At 39.5% G+C, this 27,105-nt stretch overlaps 1 protein-coding gene across 1 annotated transcript in view; it reads left to right on the top strand.

Annotated features, from left to right (window-relative positions):
* Positions 1-5,333: 5,333 nt before the first annotated feature.
* Positions 5,334-27,105, top strand: part of LOC106096648 (voltage-dependent T-type calcium channel subunit alpha-1I) — a 252,424-nt gene continuing 230,652 nt past the window's right edge. The window contains 1 exon segment of the mRNA XM_025908200.1: positions 5,334-6,962. The gene's annotated coding sequence lies outside the window, so the exon portion shown is untranslated.

The following is a 27,105-nucleotide window of genomic DNA, read 5'->3' as shown; positions in this document are numbered from 1 at the left end:
GCTCTGGCAGCTGCTGTTGATGTTGGAGCTGTCGATGCAAACTGGTGAAATGTTATTTCATTTTTAACTAAATTCAGTGCCCGATGGCTACTTTGACAGTGTGTCAATGAGTCCAACACTGAATCAAAATCTACATATCCACACTCCCATTTCAGTTGAAATCATTTTTTCATTTTATACAGCGCCAGTTCAGAACAACAGTTGCCTCAAGGCCCTTTATATTGTAAGATAGGGCCTAAAATATTCAGGATAGAACTCCAACGATCAGACGATTTAACAGGAAGACCTCCGGCAGAACCGAGCTTAGGGAGGGGCAGCCATCTGATGCTACCAGTTGGAGGGTGAGGGAAAACAGAAGGGACGAAGGAGGGCGTGTAAGATCACGAACAACACACAGGACCGCATACGCAAACACGCACCAAAACTAAGGAAGGCTGTCGGCATAGTGCTCTTCTTCCTATAAAAATAACACCGACCAATCAGAGTTTGGTAAGATGAGAGCACATCAAACATACAGATGACCATTCAGCCTGAAAACAATAACCGTGTTTTGTGACATCCGTTTTTTTTTATGGTTGTTGTCAGTAAAATTTAATTAGTCTTGCCAACAGCTGCTTTTAGATTATTCTTCTGTTCCTCCTGTTGTAAGCCTGCTGTAGACAAGCGTGTGCAGAATGCCTAAAAGAAAAATCGATTTGAGCGAATCTTCGTGCTGCTTACCATATTTCAGTGTCCACCTCATTCTGGTCACCTCACATTTATGCATGCAGACCTGACTGTAAAAAGAGACAAGTGGGCATTAAGCTGAGAGCGTGAACGTGACTGAGATGCACAATGACTGCTTTGCCTCCAGAGGTAGAATTACTGTCCATTGTCTTGGAGGCCACTTGACCTTCCTTGTTGTGTTTGCAGTAGCGAGGGACAAGGTGAAATCCAATAAGAGCTTGATAAACCACGCTGCCACCTGTGCTGTGCTTCACTGTGGGTTTCTGAGAGCAGCTGCGTGTGAGATAAAGAAAGATGTGTGCTGGTAAAGAAAGCTCAATGCCTGCTGCGGGGAAAAAAATCTCCTAGATTTTGGTATCCATACACACATCAATTTTCTTAACTGCCTAATCTGATATGCATGTCTTGGGCATTGGGAAGATCCTGGAGCATCTACAGGCTCAGTGCAGACATTTAAAGCCCACACAGAGCCGTAACCAAGAGGTTCAGACCCAAAACCTTTTGCTGGAAGCAGACTTTTCTGCAGCCAAGATTAAAATATATTATATCATAATCAGGGTCTGTATCTTTTTAGATATATCTCATCTTTGTCATAACCAACTGGAAAACAGTCAACCAGCCATTGGGAAACAGCCAAAGGAAAGATGTAAAGTGCCAGACACATTTTCATCTAGAATTTGCTTAATTACAGCTTCTATCGACTGTATATGAAAGTGCATTAATTGTGCATTATTCCCAGTTGCCAGCAGGGGGCAACTTCTGTGGTTGTAAGAAATGCATCAAATTGTATCGTAGGTTATAAAGACACGATCCTTCTGCTCACGTGATCTACGCTTTCCTGATGGGTAACACACGCCGCGCAAATAAGGCGCAAGTACCCTGTACTTACGTGCTATTTGCAGGTAACAAGTCAGGTTTTTGCATGAAAAAATAAAACAATTACACCGTAGCACCCTCGACTAAGGGACAAGTAGCCTGTAATTACCTGTAATTTCGTGTACCAAGTCAGGTTTTTGCAGGAAACAATAAAATAATTACATTAAATTAAATTACGTAATTTCAAGTACTGGATTATTTCATGATAAATATCTGGAAAAACAAACAATATTTCACCATCTTACGTCTTTTGTACCCTATACTTTTCTGCAAATTGCACGTAAGTAGAGGGTACTTGCACCTTAGTCACTCCGTAACATGACCCATGCCCCAGAAAGTACAGGGTACTTACAGTGTACTTGTTTCATTGTTTCCTGCAAAAACCTGACTTGTTGCCTGCAAATTGCATGTAAGTACAGGGTACTTGTGCGTTATTCGCGGTTTATAAAGTGTTACCAAAACAGAATATTTTTACAGTAAGTGGTTGAAAATAGGAACTTTTTTATCATTTAATTGTTTAACTATTACTTAATTACTTTTTTGTAGGACAAAAGGCTGGGGGCCTCGAAAAAAATATAATACCCAACACTTGGTCGTCCCAGCATCTCTGCATCAATGTGTAGCACGCATTTTTCCTGTTCTTTGATACTGCAAACTGAATGCCTTTAGTTAGCCCAGAACTTTGACAGATCAAGAGAAGCCTAAAAAAAAGTGATTCACTTATATACAAAGTTAAATTAAAGGTGCTACTTCAGGCTTTTCTCCCCATTTCTAGTCTTTGTGCTAAACTAAGCTAGCAGCTTCATATTTGCTGTGCACAATCGCTAAAGTATTTTTCTTGTGGACTTTAGGTGCACATTTATCTCAATCCTGCACAACAAAAAGAGTAATGTTAAAATCTGATTAAATCAGCTAGACCTACAAATTTGTTAGCAAGTCTTCTGTACTGTGCTGTCGTTCTATGAGCCTCTGCAACAAAAGACAGATCTCTGGCACGATCCCCAGACGTGCCATCGGCTTTACTGGCAGTGGAGTGTAATGTGTTTTGACTCCCTGCATTTGCTCATAACTCAGTGTCATTCATTGCTGAACAGCTTAAAATGCAAGTAGGCAGGAGACAAGATGAGGCATCCTTTGAAATACCGAGAAGTTGGCAGTTTTAGTCTGAAAACAGAGAAAGTTAATTTCGAAAGACAAAAACCTCAGCACCTTGTGAATTAACTGTCCGGGTTATTTATCAGCAAATCGGGCACATCCTCAGCCAAGCCTTTGTCCTATAGGGGACATTAAACAGGTTTTCTGTTCCAGAGTGCAAAGTGGTACATTTTCAAGAGTTAGACAGGATCATAATGTCTAGAACAGCCTTTTGAATATATATCATAAATCTCTGCCAAATAAAGGAGTCACTTTCCGAGGTAGCTTTACCATTCAGCAGTGGTTGGCAACTGAATTTTCAACTAGAAAGAAATCATTTTCTTTAGCTTATTAGCTTAATTACAATTTTTACTGCTACTGCCACAAGAGAAGAACAGAGCAAAAACACCTCAGATCATACAGACAAGCACAAAGGACATTAAAAAATTTCATTAAGGAAATAACTGCCTGCGGTGTGACAATATTGTTGCGCGCACCATTCCCACTGCCTCGAAGCTCAACAACCTGTAGTAATGCAAGCTCGTATTTAACTCATATGATCACGAAGCAGAGTCAACAAGGAAAAGTCTCACAAACAGTCGGAAACCATAACAAAAGATCAGAAGAAGATAAAAGCAGGAGCATCGTTTCTGCTGTTACCTTTTTATTCAGCGTCACTGCAACATTTCTGGGCCTCAAGTCTGAACCACGGATGTCAATAGCAAGTGGAGGAGCTACTGTAAGACAATCACTGATGATTCATGACGCAGCCTACAGATTGTTTGTGCCATCAGTATTTGCTTGTTATGATTACCCAAACTTTTGATTTGGAAGATTATGTCAAGTTCTCATTCTGTCCAAATGTAGCCTCGATCACCACACCAGTATCACCAGCAGCATGTCAGTGGAAAATTCAGTTCATTTCAATTCACTTTACTTCAGTTTATTCATTTTATTCAATCCATTTTATATGGAAAAAACACAACAACAACAACAGTCACCTCAAGATACTATACTGCAAGGCAAAACCCTAAAAAAAGAGCGAGGCAACAGTGGGACGGAAAAACTCCCTTTTAGCAGGAAGAAAGCTCGAGCAGAGCCAGGCTGAGAGAGGAGCATCTATCTGCTGACCGGTCAGGGGTGAGAGGAGGAAGACAGGACAAAGGACACACTATGGAAAAGAGTCAGAGATTATTAATAACTAATGATGGGAGGGTTCTAGGTGACCAGATCCTGCCCTAACTATAATCTTAACCAAAAATTATATTTTTAAGCCTAATCTTAAAAGCAGAGCAGGTTTCTGTGTTCTGAATCCAAACAACGAGCTTGTTCCATAGAAGACGGCCCTGAAAGCTGAAGGCTCTGCCTCCCATCTACTTTTAAATACTTTAGGATTCACAAGTAAATCCACTGTCTGAGAATGAAGTGCTCTGTTGGGGTGATATGATACTATGAGGTCATTAAGATAAGATGGGGCCTGATTATTCAAGACCTTGTTTGTGAGGATCAGGATTTTAAATTTGGATATGGGTTTAATAGAGCAACAAAGAGAAGCCAATGTGGGAGGAATATGGTCGCTCTTTCTAATCCCAGTCGGTACTCTCAATGCAGCTTTTTAAAAACAACCTGCAAGTAATGAATTACAAACAAAGTGTAAAAGTTCTTGCCATTGCTTTTGCTTATACTTAGCATTAAAATAAAGGAGATGTGCATTTATTATCTAAAAGGCATCTTATGACATCGAAAGCGTCTCAGGACAATCATATATCTTCACATCATACACTGCTCACAAATCAATTTTCAATGCAACATTTATAGCATAAAGTAATCCCTGTATGTGTAGAGCTTTTCACTCTCAGTCATCAATGTCTGTCTGCTGATGGTCAGTATCTATCTGACGCAGGCGGTAATGGAGTAGTTTGGATTGGATTTCTACAGAAATCACCTCAGATGTGAAAAGTCAAGTGATCTGCTCTTTAGAAGTGACACAAAGAGTGACAGATGGTTGGATCTTTTCTCTCCCAACTGTGACCCTTACCTCCGACTTCCAATTTCCTCGAAGAAATTAGCCCTTTGTAGTGTGTTTTATTTCTTGTTTTTTACTGATTAATATCCGACAGGCAAGATGGTCTTCTTACACATATTTTAGAGAATCAAAGGGGAGTGAATCAGTAAAGCCAGAGTGCTGGTGTGTGCCAAAAAAGTAATTGCTGGGATTAAACCTGTTATAAATTAGCTGTTGACCTATAATCTGTCAAAAATGGGTCAAACAAAACCTCTCATGAATGATATCCTTTCATTTTGAGCCAGAAAGAGCAAGGTAGAAGCTGTTATTGGTTTTTGGTGTGTGACAGTTACATTTAGTTTATTTAGCCATTTAAAAAGTCTGAGTTTAAAACTGACATTAAAAATGTGCTTTTCAAGAGAGACTGAGGCAAGATGACAACAGAGATTGTAAAAAACACATCACAGTTCAATAAAAATATTTTAAGTACCAAAAAGAACTGATTGGATATAATGTAGCAACACGGAGTCACAAAGATACTTGCAAAATATGCAATTTCCTTATTTTTTACATAACCCCTTCATATATTAGTAAATTCTTTTTACTCATATGAGCAAAAATATTAGACATTAAAAAAACATAAAAACATCGGGAATCACTTTTTGACTCAACACCCGTCGCTGTCCTGGGTGCTGATCTTCCAATCTGCGGCTCTGCGCTCACTTCCACCCTTCTTTGTCACTCACCTTCTCGCTCTTGCGCGCAAAAACACGCAGTTTGATTCCCACACCTCTCTCTCTTTCTCTCTCTCTTTCTCTTTCTCTCTCTCTATCTCACTGTCTCTGCCACGCACGCGCACACACGCCCCCCTTTAAAATATTCATTTGCGACACCTCAAAGGCCCCCAGTGTTTTTTTCTTTCTTTGTGCTTCCCACCTGTATCTTTCAGCGAAAACGCTGGCGCGGACAAACACAAGCAAAACCACATTACAACTATATTTTTTTCATTACAACTTTATGTATTAAAGCAAGAGACTCTGAGATGGAACATCTGTTCGTTAACATTTGGAGAAAAAAACAGGCTCTGCTTTCCCCCAGATCACACATGAATCACAGGGGAGCGGTGCCCGGCTTCAGACGCTGTCAGTCGCATTGAAGGGCTTTCATTTCTTTTGCTTGAGATAACTCAACCACGAGCCCGCCGATGTCGTGTGTGTGTGTACGCTCAGACATGGCCTGAGCAAACTGTGAAACCCCCACCGCTTTAAAAATCTGCACTGGGGACCCACCGAACAGTCGCAACAGGCAGGTTCGAGTCTCTGCTGCGCTCTCTTGTGCGACAGGGTTAAACTGGCTCCCCAGATTTTTGTTTTGGTTTGGTTTTTTGTAGTTTTTTTTTTCTGCGCCTCAGTTGAGGAATTCCCCGAGTTTGGAGAGACGAGTTCCGCAGGGAGACGGCAGATTAAACCCAAGAGTCGGCGGGGGGGTTCGCTGCTTTGCCTGGAATTCATTAGAGGACATTATTGTGAAGACGCTCGTGGCGGGGTCGTGCGGGACTTGGAAGTGGAAATGGTGTGAGCACACACGGAGGGGCTTGTCAGGAGCTGCTCCGGCGTGTCTTCTAGTCCCTCTTTACTCCTGTTAAAGGTTTCGGATATATCCCGGTGCGGCGGCACTGATCACAGCCTTTAACCTCTCCAGTTTTCAGGGCGCAGCGTGTTAGTCTGCACTGATGGAAGCGTTACTGCTCTCCTGCTCAACTTGGACACGATCTGGGGCCCCTTCATCAGTGTTGATCTCTCCGTTTCGGTGATCACAGGAGCGGGGGGAAATAAGACTGGGCAAGAGGAAAGAGATGAAAGACGAGTGGGTTTCCTGAGGCGCACCGTCGAATCCGGTTTTGATGCGCGCAGGTGTCCATTTCATCAGTAAATTCCCTGTACCTCTTGCAGTGATTAAACTATCGCATACATTTTTTTTCTTGTTTTTCGGTGGCAACCTGAAAACACAAACCGGAGAAGAAGACATTCAGCTGGAGTGCTTTGAACACAGGAATGCTCCTGGACGGATATTTGATTTGGGTTTGAGGGGCAATCGCTCGGAGTTACAGGGAGCAAAGAGGAGGGGGGAAAGAATTTGGAAAGTAGAGCTTTGATTTACGGATTACTGGGCTTTTTCTTCTCCTGAACAACTGTAGACACGCTCTTTGATGTCTGAAAAGGTAAGAGAAAGCCACATGTGTTCTCCCTATTAACTGTTGCTTTTATTCTGTGCTATCAGAAGAATTATCACGACAAAAAAAAATGACTGGAATGCGATCAGATGTGGCAGATTAAAGAAAACTGATCTCAACGTGAAGACGAAAGGATCGCGTCTTTGCACAGATACCTTAATCTATCACTGATTTCATGCAATGTGAAGCTTTTAGCTTCAGATTTGTTTGTTGAGAAATGAAAAAAGGGGGGGAAAGAACTTTAAACAAAACATGATAATCATCGAAAAATCATAACATCTTGTGTCCAAACACACAGAAACAGCACAGATTATTGCGTTCATTGTGATAGCAGTTAATGATTTAACGAGGTTATTAACTATGCGGTGCGCACGGTGTTTAAAATATATGGTCCATGTCATGTGACTGCTTATCGGAATAAATTATAGATGCTCCACCATGACGATGGTCGGTCTAAGGCGCAGTGGATAATAGATAATGCATTTCTATTTTCTACACATGGCTCTGGGTCAACAGGTCCGGGTGAGCCCCCCCTCCACCACCTCTCTCTCGCTCTCTCTCTGAGCACGTGAGCTTCAGTAAACTTCAGTAAAGCAAGTCAAATTAAAAGAAAGAAAACTGAAGAGAGTGCTTCATCTGCATCAGCGTTACAGTGTCATAAGTGCTTGCAAGCACAATGCTCCTTTTCCTTAATTGACTTTTATGGAGAAGGATTGTCAAACAGGCAACAGGGGGCACTCTTTCAACTGATTTCAAGCATCCTGTTGCCTTTTTAACTAGATGAGGTTTGCTGCTGCATGTCAGACACGATATCATGAATAAGATTCACTTCAGTCTTTTCTTCAAAAAAAGAGGAAAAGAAAAAAAGAATTAAATATGCTTGAGGAGGGTGAGAGTTAAAACCAAGAGGATGGTATTTCATTTCATCACCAAGAATGAGCAGAAGGGAAATGGATGCAACTGACACGACTTCCTGTCTCCCATGGGGGGACTTTTCATTTATACTTTTTATTTTTTTCAATTATTTATTTATTTATGCCTAAACTTGCGATCTTCCTTCCCTTTGACATTGCGTGGTTTTGCTGCCTGTAAGTGAGAGGATTAGGCTTGTGACAACAAAGCTTTTTGGTGCAACCCCCCAGAGAAATGTGTGACTGGTGGGAGAAGCATTAATGCTTTCATCTTACCACTTCTGTGATGGCCTCCGAGCACAAGCGTTCAGATTCCCAACTGTCTCAGCTGAGCTGCTTGGCAGTAACTGCACTGTATCCTGTGTATCGACCAGTTGTGAATTTGTTGAATCATGTTTGAGCTGAAGGACCACTGACACAGATAAAAACACCTACTGGTTTGGACAAGAACTCATAAATATGATATTTCATTTATTCATACACGGGCACTTTCTTGATATATCAGTCTGTTCATTGGGCATTTTGAGGATAGGCTGTATCAGTCATCAGCTCTAATTAAATGATAGTCACGATTCAGTGGGCATTACCTATTTATCTTAACCTTCTTGGCTAGTGGACAGAATAAAACCAGTGTCCTCACATTTGCTCTGTTGGGACAGACATTGTTAGGCTCCTTTATTTCTAAAAGATGTTGAATGTTTTGTGTGCAGTTTGGAGTGTGGACCCAAATGCAGATAGTGAAGCATGCAGAAGTGCAGTCCTAATGGTGAAGTAACACAAAACTAAACAAAAATAAACAAAAAAACACAAGAAGCCTGGGAATGAACAAAGGACAAAAGAAAAACAGAAGTTACACACAGGTGAAGAGAATCACAGTAAAGGAAGGAAGTAAAACTAATGTGAGACCTGAAAAAATGATAAAGTTCAGGGTCCACCCACCCATCTATCCATCCATCCATACCACTCATCCAGTTCACAGAAATCCCAGCTGCCACACAACAAAAGGCAACCCCAGACAGGCTGCAAGTCTAGTGCAGGGTTACCAAATAGACACAGACAATTATTCACATCTACTGCCAATTTACAATCACCAATTAACTGAACATGCCTGTCTTTGGGCTGTGGAAGGAAGTTGTACAACATGCAAACTTCACACAGAAAAGCCGCAGCAAGCTGGCAGGTTCCAACCAAAAATGACAAAAGCTAGACGCAAGACAAGACTTCTTTGATGCAACTGTGAGGGTAGAAGCGGATATTACAAGGTACAAGGTAGAGTCAACGCAGGCTGGAAAACACTGGGGTCATTTTATATTTTAAAAACAAATCAGAAAACAAAAGCTAAATATCACCAGAAAAAATAACAACAAGAAAGAATGAAAAACAAGAACAAAACAAACAAAAATCCCAAACTCAGCAGAACAAGCAGGACCTGCACCAGGATTGTTGTATGCCAATGATCAGTTACTTTTTCCACGCATATCTTGCCCTTAATTATTGTACTACTACACTGGATTTGCATTTAGGTAAATCCCACAGCCCTCATGTCAGCAAATAGTGTTACGTTTTTGGCTTTTGTAACATCATAAAACATACAAGTTGGTCCGAGTACTGTTTCATATTTGTCCAATGCTCCTCTGCCAATATAATTCACCTGTCCTTGAGTACACAAAGCAGTGGCTGGTTTTCAACCTGAGCAAAACACAGATCATATATCCCCCTTTCTTCTTCTGCGAATGAGAAAAACCAGGCCAGTGATTGCAGAGAGTGGTGTGGCCCAATCAGTGTCTACATGTTTTTGTGGAAATTGTTCAGCCGTCTACAGCATACTCAATTTAAAATCACATTTACTGTTTCTTCTCAGGGGATGATGACTAACAGCAGCGGGTACCAATGCCAATGTGCAGCAACTGAAGTTTCAGCCCTCTAATGTGAGGCTGAAATGTAATGGATAGGAAATGGAATGAGGCCAAAAGTTGACACTGAAACCAAACCCATGTTACAGTTTAAAGGCTGAATGCCTTAAAGGATTGTGCACTGGGGACACTGGGGTTAACAAGAATGTGTTTGGTAAGCCAAGGTCAGTCCAAATCCATTTTTTCTTTTTCTATTTCATAGTGTGTGTGCTTTTATGCATACAAACCTGCCAAAGTACATTGTAGAAGGACCAATTTTAAATTTCACTTGCAGTGAACTGCAATTTTCAGGCTTTTCCATTTTTGCACGTGTCAACAATGTAAACTAGATCGCATCTGAATTTCAATAACTTTGAGTCTTGTGTGTCATGTCCAGAGATGGGCGCGTTACTGTAATCTGATTACTTTTTTCAAGTAACGAGTAATGTAAGGGATTACTATTGCAAAAACGGTAATTAGATTACTGTTACTTTCCCGTAGGAACGCTGCGTTACTGCGTTACTAAAACTGTGAGTTTTTTGCGAGAATGTCTCATGACAGTGACGTAAGCGAGTGCGACGTTCGTGACAACAGCTGTGTGCAGATCAACAATGGATAATATATCAAGTGCGGGAGAGAGTATGAGCATGCAGCATTTAAAGCGTGGAAGTACTGACCTTATTTTGAGTTTGATTCCATAAAAAGTGACAAAAACATTAGTGTCCACTGTTCACTGCTTGGGAAGAAAACTTCTTTTTAAACCCCTAAACTTCCAGGCAAGCACCGAGTGCGCTACGACGTAATGTGAAATTCACAGAGAAACTCGCGGATTCTTCCACTGACCGCTGCAGCTCACCTGCACCAGGGTAAACCTCCGCCTCACCCACTCCTGCTTTACAGGTGAAAATAGAGCAACTAGTCTTTGACTTTATTTATTTTCTGCTGTGTTTTACTTGCATCTATTTGAAAGAGTGAGTGTAAACACAAAAAAAATATTTTATGTGCTGGAATGTGCAGAAAATAGGTTTAAATGTTAAACAAATTTCTTCCAGTCAGAGAATGTTGCGTATAATTTAATGTTTGCTTGATGCATAAAGTTAAAAGATTAAAACTAATAAAACAAGTTTTAAAAAGAGACTTTTCCATTTGATTACATTTTGTATGATGAATTATGCAGAAAAAGTAGAATTGGGCTGAAAGATCTATCGCTTTATCACCTATTCAAGTTGTAAATCGTGTTTTTAAAAAGTAACTAAGTAACTAAGTAATTAATTACTTTTGAAAATAAGTAATCAGTAAAGTAATGGGATTACTTTTTTGGTGAAGTAATCAGTAATTAGTTACTAATTACTTTTTTCAAGTAACTTGACCAACACTGGTCATGTCTGTGCTTGTTTTCCAAGCATTTGTTAGGGTGTAATAAAAATGAACCATTTCAGACACATGTTCTGGAAATCACCAGCGTCTGTATTTAAGAATAAAGAGGCTTGGTTCATAAACATGAACAAACCCTCATTTCAGTGCTCCACATGGGACATATGTGGTTTTAATGCCTGAATGGCATGGCTGCTGAGGGATACGCAAAGCAGTCAGAACAGTTTAACACATTTTTGGAACAATACTACTCACTGATATTTCCAATAACTTAGACTAAGTATTGTGCCACTCACTAAAAATGGCTTTTTTGTTGCCATGAGACAAGTGAGTCACTGGTTGTCATATATTGTTGATGTTTTGCATATTGCTTAGCTACATATTACGAAAAAGGTGCTTTTTTAAGCCTTTAGTTTTTTTTTCTAAAACACTGTTTAACTTTAAAGGAAACACATTAAACATTTTATAGAGGTAAAACAAATATGATGGAAAGTGTTGGAGACCAATTCAGACACAGCAACTGGGCTGCAGCAGGAACAACACGACCTCTCATACTGTTAGTCAGGGAGGACTAACAGTATATTTAATACACAAAGACTCACAGGTTACAATATCACATGTTAAATATAGAGTGGACACACATGAGGGAACCATATCAAACAGATTCAGATGTTCACCTCCTCAATACAATCAGTGAATCAGCTTGGTCACACACCCTCTCACTGGTGATGATGGTGATGTTGAGAATATCCGAACCATTAGCTTGGTCTAGTTAATGGCTCAAGTTGTGTATTTGACCCACAGTGCAGAGCTTGGTATTACCTCTGAGTACAGGAGATGGGGGCTGCTTTGGACTTGTGTTGAAGGGCTGTGTTATAGCAGTGGTTAGTTCTGTGTCTCAGTTTAATTTTTTGGCGGGGGGGGATTTTTGGCATTTGTAGAACAACAGTGTTCATGAACATCGTCTTCTTGAGCTGGTCCATTTTTATGTAAAAAGAAGCACAAGAAGATTCAATTCAGTTGAGTTCAATTTAATTCAATTCATTTTTTTTTTCCATATCACAACAGCAATTGCCTTCAGGTGATTTATACTGTAAAGACCCTTCAATAACAGAAGGAAATCCCCAGCAATCAAAAGACCTATTTTGAGCAAGCTTTTGGTGAGACTGGGAAAGAAAAACTCCCATTTAAAAGGAAGAAACCTCCAGCAGAACCAGGCTCCGGGAGGGGCAGCCATCTGAACTAATTTACTGTTCATGTCAGTAGTCACAAAGCAACTGGCTGTAAAAGGCAGAGGGAAGAAAAGAACAATGGCAAAAAACTCTCTTTATTAATGTTTTATAATACAAATGTGTAGGCTCAGGATAACTCTATAGCCTAGTGATGAGGGTACGTACCACGAGGGCACAAATGCCATCAAGAGCGTCCCCAGTTCAATTTTGGTCTGGCTAGCACTTTATTGCATGTCACTCCCCTGATCTCTCGGTCATATCATCTGTCTGTCCTTGTAGCTACTGTCTTAAAAAAGGGCAATGCAAAAAGTAACTATTTGAGAAAATATTTAAAATCCAACATACCTACAATAACCTGGACTGAATGTAAATGCACTTTTCATTAAAAAAAACAGTCATTTACGGTGCTCAGAATTCACTGTTCTTCCTTAATGATTGGTTTTAAATCATACAGACAACTTAAATGTCTAAATACAGTACAAATACTGTATTCAAAGTGAAAAAGCAGCACAATATTTCATCTTCTATATCATCCATGCAGGATGCATATACATAGAATTCAGATGTAATGTCCAGCTGTTGTTCTTACCAAAGTAACACACTGCATTGGATAAACATGCCATTATCCTGCTGTGGTGTACGGGATGGAAATGCATTAAATAAATTCTTGAGAGAAAAGAGAAGCCGCCCTCTCTTCATAACACTGTCAGTCCTCTGTGAAATGCTGTCATACCTTTCCTGAACTGTGTCAGAACATATCAGATTCCTTTTTTTACAGGAGAATGCTTCTAGCACGTTGGGGGACTGAAGGAGATGGATATCTCCTTGGCTCTCCAGGCTCAGGAAGTCCACATTACCATTTAATGATGTTTACATCTGGTCACTAGGAAGGTCAAGTGAGGTGCTGATCCTCATTGTGGTGGTCACGACAGCTGTTTTGAATTCGAGCTGCAGTGTGTGTGCAGGGCACTATCTTAGACTGTGAAAGTCTGTCTTAAATTATACATTAGCTCGCAGAACTCTTCTGGCCTAAAGACTTCCAGGAGTTGCACCATTAAGATACAACACATACTGTAGTAAAACACACAGTAACAGTTAACTGTCAGGTGCAGACACCCTCTGGCTTTTTCTAAAGGTAGGGAATAGATGAAAGAGTAACATCACCTTTATAGTGCCAATGGCTCTTACATTCAGGTTGTGTCAGTTTGAACTGGTCTGGATTTTCTAATAACAGCCCCACTATAAACACAAGCCTTGAGAGTCTTGATGTGGACTTTTAGTCAGAACTGCCACAGAGGTGTTGATTTACTTCTTCAATTCAGAAGTAAATCTGAAAATGTAAAGGGTTTGGTGAATACACCAAACCCTTTACATTTTAGCACCTTTTCTGTGAAACGTCAGTCTCTCCTTGCCAGCAAGCTTTGACCCCCCCCCCCATCACCCCCACCCCTTTGCCAAATACTGTTTAATTCTTTGCTGCGTTAAATAATTTAGCAGTTTTTGTGACAGACACATTTTCAATCTGAGCACCAACTGTTTGGCTTGTTTGGACCCTGTTTGCCTCGAGGTGTATCGAAAACTGATTGTCAGACCTTATTAAAGGCTGTCACATGTTACCTGTTGCTTTAACTGTCAAGCTCCTGAGCTGGAAGCACACAAACACACCTGGCTTCCCCCACAAATGTGTCTACATTATAGTTCATATCTCTAAAAAAATATGTGTAAATTACTTTGCAGCACTTATTTTTGATAATTCATGTTTTTTGGTCTGTGGAGAATCAAACCCACTTTCTTTTTCTGCCTTCCTGGCTCGCAGCAAAATTTAGAATTCATTTCAAAATGTTATTACATGCAAATACTTACATAGCCCCTGCTTGTGCATCAGTATGTCTTAAGACTGTCTTCTAGCGGCCATCTTCTTCCATAATATATATAAACAAGGCATGCTAACTATTATGATTACTAATAATTATTTATATATTTTTTAAAAAGACAGCAATAATGAGAAAATGTATTTCTAAACTCTGGAGGTACAAGCAAGACTGTGCTCAGCACCACTGGTGTTTCCTGCTTTCTTCTTCGACTGCACTCTTCCTTTGTTCTTGTCATAGACTGCTAAAAGATTACTTTTGCATTGGCAAGAGCTCCACCTGCATACACTGGTAATAATAAATTGTGCAGACAGTACAGATATATTGTGTGGAAGTCACTGTACAGGGTCCTAACAAGATGTTTTACAATTTGCAGAAAATGAACAAGTTATTATTTGAAAAAAGTCTAAAATGAATGTGCAGATTGTAAACTGTAAATATTTTTGGCAGTTTTAATCACTGCACATAGTGTCCTTTGATTTTATACCACTGATCATGCAAAAAAAAAGCTATTTGAAGCTATCGCTTTGATCCGTTGCAATGACTCATTTAATATGTTGGATTTTAAAGTAATACAATTAAATATTAATTGCTGTCACCCAAAGGTTTACACTGAAGCCAAACTGAAGCCTAGGGAATCATTTAATATTCAACACAGTCTTTTTCAGGTTTGAGCTTGGACCGTCCAAACATGGGGAATAGGGTTGACATTGCATTGAGCATATAGGTAATGCTCTCAGGATCATCGGTATTTTAGCTAAAGGGCAAAGTGAGTTGTACACATTGTACTTGATGCTAAAGTTGCACATGTGTTATTGAAATTGACTAAAGAATAACTGAATCAAAACATTATGCATGAAGATAATGACCATCCAGGTACCTTGTCAGTTACTCCACACTAAGCATATGAATCACTTATTACTAAAAGTACCGTTTTAAACATTTTCTAATGGCAATGTGAAAAAGGGCATGGCAAAATGTGAGGTAGTGTTAGTACATTTAGATGGGGCAGAAAACTTAACCTAATGCTAAGTAGCTCTATTTCCTAAACCTAACCAATCCAAGAACGACAATGAAACTATGAGTGAAGTGAGTGAAAGCCAATTAAGTAATCCCAAATAGCTGTTGGTGGGTAAATGGACTGACTGATATATAGCGCTTTTCTACTCTAGCAGACAAAAGCTTAAAGCATGCCACATTCATCCATTCAAACAAGCACTTCTTCCATGCTTTAAGTATCTTGCCCAAGGCCACTTGGCATGCAGACTGGGGTAGCCAGGGATCAAACCATCAACCTTCAGATTAGTAGGTGACCTGCGCTACCTCCTTAGCTATTCCTAGGGTGGGGGTGGGGGTTTGATTGGTGTATTAATAACATTATAACACTTTAATGTAGTTACCAAGAGCTCAATTTATTGCATCACCTCAGGGTGCTACAATAATACAGAGATGACCCAACAGTAAGACAACCCCATGCAAGCAAACACTTGGCGTCACGGGGAGGGAAAAACTCCCTGTTAACAGGAAGACATCTCTGGCAGAACAAGGCTCAGGGAGGGGCGGATATCTGCCGCAATCAACTGGGGAACAGTCCAGTCCAAAGCAACATTTGCTAACTATTGCTAATTTTGGGGGAATGCTGTTAAACACAAAATGTAACTAATTAAGTGGTGTGCGAACCTTATGGCTCAGCCAGGTTGTTCATGGCTACAGTGGCTGCAGTTAGGGGGCTAGTGTGTTACAACATCATGTTTGGAAGACAAATTGTGAGACTTTTTCCTCCTTGTCCACCATGCAGCACTCCAAGCTCAGTGATAGGAAGTTACTGTCCACACAAACAACCCTCAATCATTGCAAGGCTTGCTGGATCAATACGTTCTCATAAGTCAGAGCCCCTGACCCTGACCGCAGCTCATTATTGCCCTCTGGAGATGAGGCTGACACACACACACACACACACACACACACACACACACATTCTTACACAATGACACACACTCACTCATGCACACATGTTGTCTCTGCTACCAAGCCAACCATCCCCAAAAGGCTTTAAATATCCTTACATAGAAGGCTGGGACTGCCTGCATACTCACATACACACATGCACACACCCACAGGCTGCAGCCCAGTGGTGCAGGGAGAATTGAGTGCCAGGGGGGCTAACAAGTGGAGGCGATGCACTCAGGGAATAGAGCTGATGAACCGAGCAAATGACAAGCAGACAAGGGACTTTCGTACTGTTAATAACATTTCTTAGTATACTCTAGTTTATTGTTTTTCATCACCATTAGGGACCATATGATGACTAAAAGATCAATCCAACAGTCTTGGCACATAAGTCAAGTCTTAAAGACTTAAAATAATGATTCCCGACACATTCAGTTACTTTACTGTTCTGCAAATAAAACTGCTCCTAAATCACCCCGAGGATTTTTATCAGAGAACGTGTGGTTAAAAAATGATATTTTAATGTTCTGTCAGTTTACAAAGTGATTTGGATATTTAGAGCAGCTAATGATTTCAGCACTTGTTATAAATCTAGAAGACGTGATTAAAAGATCAGCTTTCTTTGCATCAGTTTCAGTTCTGCTGTACATTTATTAACACTGTTGCAGTTTGAGTAAGTGCGTGTGCTCTCGTTCATAAAGTGTTAATGCTGTTATGCCTCTTATCCAACCTTAATAGCGTTTGTCTTAAAGGTTTGCACCTCCCCTTCCATAACATCTATTTTTCGGCCTCTGTCTCCCTCATTCATGGAGGCCATGCTCCTGGTAGACACAAATTGTTATGAGTAGCTGACACCAAGGAAGCACTCCCTCAATTGCCAAACTGCTCAGGAGGTGATTGATCATTTGTCAAAATATGAAGCAAACAAATCAGGGGGGTTATTAGGTAGGTGCCCTCAACATTATTTTCTAACTAGTTTCATAGTTTCAATCAGCTTAAACCAGGTTAAGACAGAGGCTGTTAAGAGCTCGTGTGTGTCTGTTTCTTTTCTGTGCTGATTTTCTCTATTTATTATAATAAATGACTTTGGGGGGTTTTATGTAACTTACTCACTCTGGTCTTTAAATTTTCAAAGCTTCTTTGCCTTAGTCAACAGCTGAGTCAGCATCCCATACTTCCTCAGTGATAAATCTAACCAAACACCAGACAATTGTTGATGGATAAAATTAGAGCAAAAACAAGATGTGTTTGATTTGAGTGTGTATTTTCTTTGTGTTGCTATACAGATACAAACATTGTAGATGTCTTGCAGTGAACTTAATGATGTAAGTAAGGTAAAAATATTATAATCTAAATACCAAAGGGCTGCTACATCATTATTCATTATATATTTGTAGCATTTTCTTCTATCAAACAAGAAGTTTAAACAGTCGGAATTACAATCGCAACCACAAAGTGTCTGACATGCATCATAAACTTCATCTGTTTGTTGTATCCATGTTCTAAACTACTATGGAGTTAACTCATTTATGACTATGGGAGTCCACGCAATAGAAAAAAAGATAGAGATTCAGTTTATTGCCATTTAATTAGGATAAAATATTTGGTAATTAAAAAAATCTGTAAGTATAAACAAGACCGGTCAAGAAGAAGAAAGACAAGAAGGAAGATTTGTAGAGACAGTCGCTTACAAAATAGTAGTGAGACAAACTATAGTATGTTGTACCACTTTTGGCTATGTGGCTATTGTTGTTGGGAGTTTACTGGATGGAAAGGAAGAACTATATCAGAGGTTTAGCTTTTTGGAGGCAAAGTTAGAGGCAAGTTTGAGATAGATACGGTGGCCCTGAGAGATCAAGCGGATTGCAACTTCAGAAAACGCTGCTTAATAGAAAAGCATTACAAAAGCAGACAAAACACAACAGAAATAGAAAAAATGCTCTAAAAAAAGCAAAACAAAACAAACCAACAACAGCAACAACAATGAGACAAAATGGAAGTGGGGAAAGGATAAGTTCACAGGCCAGCTGTGAAAGTGAGAGAAACCAAAAAATGCAAAGGACTGAGCTGTGACACGCTCAAAAAGAAGCAGAGCATTTATTAGTGTTGTAAAGGGAGAAAAAGATTAGGTAATATGTCTTATAATCACATGATCCACATTAGCTGCATGCTATTAGCTGTTTACTGTTAGCTTGTTACTTCCGAAGCTGTTGTGTCACATTAACGTTTTCCCCGTTTCACAATTTTTTTCTTTTTGTTTCTGATGTGTGTTTTTTCAGCCATTTTCTGTTTGCTGGTGTTTTCTTAAGTTGCAGTGCATTTGATTTGACCAGCAGGAAGGAAAGCCCAGCAAGAAACATTCATTTTGGATATGCTGGAATACACATCTATATGTTAAAGTGATTGTCCTCTTTTAAAAAAACAAAACTCCAGAGCATTTTGTTTTCGGTGTCAAATGGTGGTACGTTACGTTCGAGCTAAAACGAACGTCTGGTAGCAATTTGTGCTTTGTATTCTCAATGCAGGAAGGTACTATAGATGTGCAAAGGCCTGTACAGGCTGGGTGTGAAATGAACATAAATTCTCTGGGTTTCTCTGGGTTCACACAGCACCACCTTCCTGTATTTACTTTTGTTGCTCCCACCCCACACACATCTGGCCAATGAGTGGACTGAACAGATAGTCTCACATCGTTTGTCGTGACGCATTTTGATTCACTTGGATTTGTCTCTGTGTGAAAACAAACCAAACCACAGGGAAAAGTTCACAAACTCATCACCTGATTCGGACCAACACCTTAAAACAGCGGTCCCCAACCTTTTTTGTGTGACCGGTTAAATGTCAGACAATATTTTCACAGACTGGCCTTTAAGGTATAATATGATACGACTAAGACAAAAACTGTGGTGTTTTGTAAATATAATAATAAACATAAATTCACTGTGTAATTGTGTAACTTTATTAGCAGCGTCCTCCTGAAATGCACCAACAACATTGAGAGTAACATCCTCCTCTCTGCCTCTTAATGCTCTCTGGTCGCTATGGTAACATGTAAATATTTCTTTTAAAATAAGACACACAACTACAACACGGGAAAAGACCCAGGGAAACCGAGTTAACAATAAAAACCCTGAAAACCATAACTTTCACACCTGAGCCTCAACCAAATGACTTACGGACCGGTACCAGTCCGTGGCCCGGGGGCTGGGGACCGGTGCCTTAAAACACCCCAAGAAGCCTGTGTCTGTGGCAGTAGTTTCTTTTTTAGTCACTTCCACTGACTGAAGCTTTAAAAAAAAGGTGAATTGTCTATTTTCAAATGTTCTTTGAGGTCTGAGTCAAGTTACGAGGACAACTTGCGAGATGGTAATTGGGCCTTCAGACTTTGGATGGTAAAAGAGCAGGAACTGAGTCCCTCTGTGGGTTGGATCTCACATGGACACAGACTGATATGCAGCTGTGTGTGAGTGTGTGTGTATTTATACTATTTTTTGTGGGAGGAAAGAGATAAGAAGACTGATGCAAATGTGATTAAAGAAAGAAGAAGTCCGACATTTATGGCTCCACGGCAGAGTAGTAATTACGCACAGACACGCACACAGAATCGACTAGTTATCTGACCGGCACCTTAATCAGCCAAACTGAACAGAAGCGTGTGCCTCACAAGGGTTTCTGCAGGCCAACTCATCACTACCTGAGATTATAGAATGCATGGGTAATTTTCTACCAACATTCATGTTTTCCGTGTCACATCTACCTTCTCCCTCTCCTACATTATACATTTTACCATCTGCCATTTTGACAGCCTGCTTGGAAAGAAGATACTTTTATACAGTGTTGCTTCTGTGGGGTTTTTTTCTGTTCCTTTGTCTTCTCCACTGAATGCTGTTTTTTTGTGGAAGTGGAGCAGAGGGGAGAAGCATCTGTTCCTGCTTCATCACTATGCATAAAGGTTAGATATTTGTGCCATCTGTAAACAAAACCTGCTCTGAGACAACCTACATTACACCCACAGGCGCTAGTCAGATATAAGTATGGAAGATTATAGTTCAAATTCTGCATGTCCCACAGTGTAGTCGGGTCTTCATAAGTGAGTAAACTGTGGCTTTAAGCTAGCTACGTGGGATTTGTGTTTGACTTCAAAGGAATACAATATATAACATAATGCAAATATAATGTTGAAGGCAGCGTTATTCTTCAAGATATACATTCTGCAGGGAACACGTCTCTCATTCCAGAGGTGGATATACCTGCAAATACACACCGACACTCCTCCAATTTCTCCCAATGGAAGTTAAAAGATAGCAGATCTTTTCTATCGCTCTTTTTTTTTCTTTGTTTTGGAATGGAAACATAATAGCTCTTCAAACTGCCAATCATTTAATCATTTTTGTATGCGCCATTACTGCAGAGAACAACCATTATGAACTTTGCTGCTCATTATTTCAATGTAGCACGTGGAAAAAAAATATAATAAAACTTGCGACAGATTATCTTTGAACTTGGGCACTTCCATCTGATGCAACACAATGACAACGAAATGCAACACCGACGAGGTGCAACACAAATGCCACAAAACTGCAGTGTGGAGTACAGACATGGGGTGGCATTAGGGTGGAATGTGGACCTATTCTAATTATACCAACCACGGAGTGCATGTAGAAATATCATGCATATGCTAATCAGCTACAGCAGAGTTGTATACCATTGATCGTCCTGGCAAAGCTTGGGCATTGGCATTCACATGGCTTTTATTCGTACCATCTAAACTAAGCACACCCCCTATGGCAGCGACATCTGCTAGCAGAATGGCTTTTAGATAAAAAGCAGCTCAGGAAAAGTGTAGGTAACGAGGCAAAGGGTCCAGGATGTCCTCAAAAAATCCTCTATGGAAATCTAATCGAGCGGTCGCTGGCTGGCTTACCCACCCCTCAGCCGTGCCCATGGCCAGGCACGATCAGAAAACTATTGGCAGTTTCCTGTATAGACTAATAAATGAGTCTTATCCTCAGCTATAATTCAGGTGTAATGCACAGACTTCCCTATTACACACACACATGCAGTTATGCCTTTCAACAAGAGTTTTTGTGTGAAGCAGAAGTTGTGCTTGGTGTTAAATGCCTCTGAGAACAGCTCAGGCTGATACAACTTATTTTTGTCACTGATGTGAGTTTGTTTATGAGGTTTTCCTGAAGGCGTTCCTGAGGACTTTTTCCTAAAGTATATCATTGCCTGTTTTTCCGTTCGTTTTACACCACATGTAAAGACAAGAAGAATCTAAAAATTAAGTTTTTGTTACACTGTATCAAAACATTCATTTCTACATTAATAAGCATAAGGTGGATCTCCAAAAATAGTCCATCATAGCATTGCAAAGAGCATATTTACACACAAATCAAACACAATGATTGGTCTGACAAAATCTGAATACTACAACTGTGAAAGTCAAATACTTGCTGGCATGATTTGAGCCGTAAATGTATTTTCCTGTAATATGATTTGCAAATACATCCTTCACCTGCGAATATGGCATTATATATAAGAATATTTATTTTATTTATTCATTTAGTATATGTGGTATGCCCATCATCCCTGCCATGTGTTTCTTTGTGTGTTATTTCCCATTTCACTGTATTTCCATAGCACTAAGTTGTGTGTGGATGGCTGTAGAAGAACAAACAAACAGGAAACTGTTCACTGGAAAATATTTCTCCTTTTACCCAGTGAAATCAGTCATCATTTACTTTTCACTTTTTTGAGAGCTCCTCTACAAATCTAACCATCTACCTGTTCAGCCACAATCCTTCTTCTTTACCCATCTCCTCTTCACACAGCTCCCTGTTTTTCCCACATCCACCTTCTCCCGTCCTCATGTTTTCTCCTTGTCCACTCATTCTTCCTCTTCTCAAGCTTTTCCGTCGCACCTGTAATTAATACTCGCTCACTCCCGCTCTCATTTCCCACCTGCCTGCGATATGGCCGTCATTGTTTGCTGCTCCCAGCACACTGAATCATTCTGAAGGACCACGGTGTGCGTACGTGTGTGAGAGTGACGCTTATTAGCATATCTGCTGATAATAAGACTCTCTGCTGGTATCTCCCATTGTTTATGTTTACAGAGACACATGATTGCATGCATCTCGTTTAAGTGTGACGACGTGTGTGTGTGTGTGTGTGTGTGTGTGTGTGTGAAATGTGTTCATCTTCCTGTCACTCCACACCTGGTTGTCAGGAGTGGTTATTCGGTGCTGGCAGCAACCAGCTGATAATTAAAGCAGAGCCGAGGAGAGAAAGACAGAAGAGAGGAATGAGCAACAAGATGAAGCATCGAGCCGCGATGCCAAAGAGACGGCGGGCCTTCTGAGACTTTATATGATTAAGTTTAAATGCAAGCAGTTTAGATGTCATGTTGTGTGTATTTTTTGTATTTTTTTTTTGGGAACATGTGCAACAAACGTGTTTTTCTTTCTGTTATTTCTCTCTCTTTCTCAATCTGGCTGCCTGTGCAACTAAACCGAATCCACCCACCTCCACTGGCACACATTGTCGTGTTATTTTTGCTTCTGAACCATCTGTAAAGCTGCTGTATCACTTCACCTGCACACCATCTACAACCTTGGTATCTTGTTTTCTAATCTGGGAAAATTCCATCTAACAGGAGGGAAACGTTTCTTCTCGTTGCAGTTCAGGATCTTTGTTTTTTCTACTTACAGATATGGCCTCTGTCCTCTGTAACATAGTATTTACAAAGAAAGCTTCCAAGAACCACAGGCACCGAGACCTTCGAGGATTTCTTTGTTGGTTTTTTCCACGTAAAACAGTAAAATAATGAATATAAAATACTTAATATTAAAACTGATTTCTTTTTGGTTATTTTTAAATTGTATTAACTTTCAGTCATCTTCAAATTTTGTCTGATGACAAGCTCTATTGTTAAAGTCGTATATTTCCTTTTTTTAAGAGACAAACTAACAAGCTAATTTTTTAATCTTTGAAGATGGAACAAAACAAAAATGACTATTTTTGCTTGAAAATGTTTGACAGTTGTAGAAACTGACTCTTATTTTGGTTGATCAGAAATCTGACTTGTGACTGACTCAGAGCCAAACATCTACTGCGTAGGCTGATGCTTAGTTGTCATTCTAGCCTAGTGGAGGCTTCTGTTTTCTTTGTCTTTGTACTTTTCGTGAGTAGAACACCTTAAACCTAACAATTGTTTTTTTTAGTCACATTTTACACTGCATCCCACAGACTCATGGTATCCTGCTGTCCATCAAACATTACACATTTCAGAAGGGAATCACTGTCTTGCCAGGCCATTTACCATATTTGCCAGCTAAGATTTCAATGTGGTGATTAAGCTTGGGAACAGAAACACAAAATGCTGACTAACACCACTGTGCTCTGGGTCATCTTTTTTTTCAGGCTATGTGAGGACACGTGTCTCTGCCGATCACTTGGTGGTGCTGAACATCACTCTCTGACCCATACTTATTCATTTTATTGAGAATAAGTGAAATTTAAATGTTGCCAAATGCATTTCTTGTGCTACTGCATTAATGCTTGCCAGGGGTATTATTTGTGTTATCTGTCCTCACTTAAATAATCCACATTAACCATACCGCTATTTAATTTTTTTTAAATTTTCCTCTTTAATAAATATCTCAGTCAGACCAAAAAAAAACCCAGTTTTATAGAGTTCACTGTTTTGACACCTTCCTGTGTCCCTGAGTCAACACCACCAACTTCATCGTAGATTAAACAGTTAGCCTATCGCTTTCTCTATTCTCTGTATTGGCCATTTAGCCTGTTTCTCTGTTCATCTGCAATAATGGATGCCAGTCAACGTCTACCTTACATCCTGTTATTGGTTAAATGGATCAGTGTAGTGCAAGACCATGGCTCTGTTTCACAGCTACAAACAGAATCACAGGAAACAGAGGAAGGAGTTCTTTCAAGCCAAAAGAATGATCTCAGCTGTGAAAACTGTCATATGGGGCCATATTTCTTATTCAATAATTAACTATTTCAAACTACAGCTGCTCTTTTTGAACTTAGGCTCTTTGCTTAATACTTGTACTGTGCCCCTTTATAGAAGAAAATATATATTGGTATGTATTCAGCTTGCATGTTTTTACATATGAAATTTGAAAATGTAACCCTGCTTTTTTGCTGTGTCTCCAGTCGCTCTGGGCTATGGGTAACAAATGAGCTACAGTTGCTTTTTGAATAATCCTGACTAATGGCTCTATTTACTATGTTCAGAAAAGAGGCCCACACAGTGTTTCTATTGGAGGTGAAAACACAAAATTAACTATAGTACAGTACTATTTATATCTTGTGTTCAAGGAATTTGTAATTAAACTGGTCTTGAGCTTTCTGAAGGTTGGACATTGGTTTACTTTTTTAGTTTCAGTCCAGTCCTTGTAGTTGACCATTTTCAGATTAATCTTTTTTTTGTTTGTTTGTGTGTTAAACTACTTAACACTGAGTTATTATCAAGGAAAATGCCATTTTAAAGAGAGCAATGTTGTCTATCAAACACCTTTTGACAGACATAAAACTGCATTTTTGCACCAGCGATCTCATTCTGAAAGTTCTGCTAGCTGAAAATGTGGCCTATCTCTGCATGATGTGCAGTGTGTCATTAGAAATTTAATGGAAACTGAAGGACAAAAGAACACGTAGTCTTAAAAAAACCCCATCTATAGCAGAATAGTAGCTGACAGTCATGTTGTTAAGAAACAGGAAAAAATCCACCGAAACACAGACACAGAACTTAAGAGATACTTTTTTTTCTTTACATGTGATATTTCATGTTTGCAAATGTGCTTGTAGGAAAATATAAAGAAATGAGGAGGTGACTCATTTTTTTCCACAGTACTGTATCAAACAAGTTACTGGAGTCAGTGTCAGTTTACTAGGATTGGAAGTTCAATTTTAAGAGTCCAATTTACAGAAATAACACCATCTAAATAGTTTGGATTCTACATCCAAACTAGATTTTATTTTTCCCAAGAAGTGTTTTGTTAGATCAGCTTAAGTTGTTGCCATACAACCATACATCATCCTGTACTTTCCATTCATAGAATAATTATTATAGATATAAGTAAACAACCAAATGCAAAGGTTTACATCTGATCACTTTTTATGACATGACATAATACTATAGGTCAGTGTTTCCCAACCACTGTGCCGTGAGAAATGATCAGGTGTGCGGTGGAAGAATATAATTTTCCATTTGATTAAGCGACCGGCGTGAGTAACGGGCAGAAGAATTACATCCTCTTCCACTAGAGGGCAGCACAACTACCTGCTCTAATTAAATGGGTTGCCAACTGCCAGTAAAACAGAAGAAGATGAAGAAGAAATTACATAATAGTCATGTTGTGAGTGAGACGATGCAGCGCATAATAGCAATAGATAAATGTTTGAAAAGAAAAAGTAGTCAGTGTGACCTGGGTCCTGGAGAAAATTCCGACCCAAATGAAGGCCCTAGCATGAGTAGTGGCCAAAGAAAGCAAAGAAGGTGTACTGGGAACAAACCAAGCCAATTCCAATATACCTGGTGTGTGGGGGGAAATGATCAGTATGCTTTTTGTGACATTTTTGTTTGGTGGTGTGACTTTTCTAATGTGAAATATGTACCGTGGCTCCAAAAAGTTGGGAAACGCTGCCATAGGTAACAGTAAAAGGCTGTTTTATTTTAGGATAGATCCACGATTTTTTTATTTTTTTTATTTTTTTGGATGACATCTTTGGCAATAGGAGGCATATTTCTAGGATAATGAATAAATTATGTGACATATTGATCCTATTCTTTTCTGTCTTTTGGTTTCTTGTTATTGTTAGCTCTTTATTGATTATAGATGCATCACACATAGAAGTAGCCTATTCCCACATTTCCCAAATGGTTGTCTCAAAAATAGACCAGAAGTGGAAAAAGATAAGAGATGAGGGAACACTGTGTTTGTTGTTCCTGTGCCCTTGCCAAAGCCTCCAACGCAAAGACATTCACTAATGTCATTTACAGCCGCTCTCCATAATGTTTGGGACAAAAACACAATTTTTGTAGTTTTCCCTCTTTACACTATCATAGTGGATTCAAACATCAAACAGTCAGTGTGTGACTGAACTACAGACTTTAATTAATGGGGCTTTTACAAAAACCATTTAAAAATAACAGCCACCTTCAGAGATTCAGAATTGATGGGACAGCAGACTGACAAGCAATTTTATGGCCAGATGAGGCCTGCTCACTTGTTATTTTATGGCAGATGAAACAAAAATAATATCAGACATTGATTAAAAAGCATTGGATTTGTATTGTATATTGAGAATACAAGGCAGGTGTATCATTGTCAATGTCAACAATAAAGAGATGGTTTCATGAATGGAAATACATGAAGAAAGATTTACAGCAAGGTGTGAACCACTGATTACACTCAGGACCAAGAAGGTCAGATTGGACTTTGCAGGAAAATATTTAAACGAGCTAACACATTTTTGTAAAAGGAAAAAGTTTCTTTGGACAGATGAAACCAATGTTTCTCAAGCTAAAGAAATATCACCTGAACCCCAACAGAGCAGGCTTTTCTTGCACTGTTCTGATGTCCATGACTGCTCGCATAGTTTTTTCATTCAATAATTAAATGAGTCTTTATCTTAATTAATTTATGTTACTTTTTCCATTAATTTTGATCCTCTGAAAGCAGGACTGTGCGTGAAAATGACTGTATTTCCTAAACCACTCTTCCCACATGTTTGTAAAACCCTTGAAATAAAGCTGAAACTATGCACTTCAATCATACAGTAGTTGTTTGATTGACAATCCACCACAGTGGATTGTCAATCAAACAACTACTGTCTCCAATCCACTCCACTATGATAATGTAAAGAGA

Source organism: Oreochromis niloticus, linkage group LG6, assembly GCF_001858045.2.
Source record: "Oreochromis niloticus isolate F11D_XX linkage group LG6, O_niloticus_UMD_NMBU, whole genome shotgun sequence".
NCBI lineage: Eukaryota > Metazoa > Chordata > Actinopteri > Cichliformes > Cichlidae > Oreochromis > Oreochromis niloticus.
This window is presented reverse-complemented; position numbering and strand designations above follow the sequence as displayed.